The sequence below is a fragment of the Cynoglossus semilaevis genome, chromosome 19 (genome assembly GCF_000523025.1).
Source record: "Cynoglossus semilaevis isolate Cse_v1.0 chromosome 19, Cse_v1.0, whole genome shotgun sequence".
NCBI classification, from domain to species: Eukaryota; Metazoa; Chordata; class Actinopteri; order Pleuronectiformes; family Cynoglossidae; genus Cynoglossus; species Cynoglossus semilaevis.
In genome coordinates, this window is record NC_024325.1 from 13,964,562 (window position 1) to 13,965,468 (window position 907).

Genomic DNA, 907 nt, shown 5'->3' on the forward strand with positions numbered 1-907 from the left:
CCCCCCCCCCCCGCCCGGCCTCCCCGTACTCCCCCCTTTAAATCTCACAGCAGTTTTTCCGACGCGGCCGGTACAAGGGGAGAAAAGAGGACACGGAGAATGTGCTTGAAGCAGCCGAGGTCGTTGATCTCAGCCTGGACAGACTGGACCGGTGTGATTAATGACTTCAACTCCAGCATCGCAGTACAGTCTGTCGTTACCGCACTGAGAACTGCAGCTGTTTGCAGTAACTCTTACAGGAGTACAACAACAGCAGCGCCACGATCACACACACACACACACACACACACATTCACACTGCAACCACTTCACCTCCACTGGTGTGAAGTCAAAAGGCTACAAAGTACTACTACTACTACTACTGCAATACCTGGAGTACAGTATGGTTTCAGGTGGGGGGGTATATTTCTACTGCACTATAATACCCCCCCCCGCCTTTGCTGAATTATTTTATTATTTCAGAAATTAAAAAATATATATTTCAAAAAAATAAAGAAGAAAAAAAACATCTGGGTTGTGGACACATTTTAGCCTTAGCAGAAGACTGTTCTGCTTCAGCTAATTAATATGATTATATATATTAATTACATATATGCCTATATATATTATATATATTTATATATGCCTAAATATATATTTATATATATTGATCCTGAGGAATAACATGATTTTGTCCTTTTTACTGTCGGTGGTCCACAGGCTCCATGTTAGCATTAGCGCTGTTAGCGTATAGCCGCCTCTGGTCAGACGCACTCACCCTGAAGAATTCTTTAGTGGAGCCTGAGTCCAACGTCCCGTAGGCGATTTCTGTCTGCTTGGCCAAGTCCTCGGCGCTCTCGATGGGAGACACCATCCTCTCCACGGTGAGGAAGGCCGCCAGGGTGGCCGTGTAGGAGGAGGTGATGAT

At 45.6% G+C, this 907-nt stretch overlaps 1 protein-coding gene across 15 annotated transcripts in view; it reads right to left on the reverse strand.

The window, feature by feature from the left end:
- Positions 1-907, reverse strand: part of gria3a (glutamate receptor, ionotropic, AMPA 3a) — a 55,451-nt gene that overhangs the window by 12,312 nt on the left and 42,232 nt on the right. The gene's annotated exons all lie outside the window — the stretch shown is intronic.